This window comes from Myotis davidii, unplaced genomic scaffold (assembly GCF_000327345.1).
Source record: "Myotis davidii unplaced genomic scaffold, ASM32734v1 scaffold937, whole genome shotgun sequence".
NCBI lineage: Eukaryota > Metazoa > Chordata > Mammalia > Chiroptera > Vespertilionidae > Myotis > Myotis davidii.
Genome location: NW_006288252.1, coordinates 842,078 through 842,450, shown reverse-complemented (window position 1 = coordinate 842,450; position 373 = coordinate 842,078).

Here is a 373-nt window from a genome sequence, read left to right as displayed (position 1 = left end):
AGGCTGGGGCAGGTGAGGCTGGGGGAGGCGAGGCTAGGGCACAGCTGAGCCCAGGTCGGGCTGGGCAGGGAGATGGGCGAGGCTCCCACACGGACCCAGCAGCTGCTGGTGGTTCTGAGCATCCCAGGTGGTAAGAAGGTTCTGGATCTGCTGGGGGTGGTGCCTTCAGCACTTGCCAGTGGGTTGCAGGTGGCCCTCGGGAGGAAGGAGTGACAGCCCAGCGGTGCACAGCTGTCCATGGGAGCAGGTGCGACAACGCAGCTCCGAGGGTGGAGGCCCAGGCGGCGGTGGGGGTGACGTTGAGGGCGGCGGGAGCCACCCCGGAGGCAGCTGTGTACAGGCCTGGGCGGGGGCCTGTGAGATGCCGGCACAG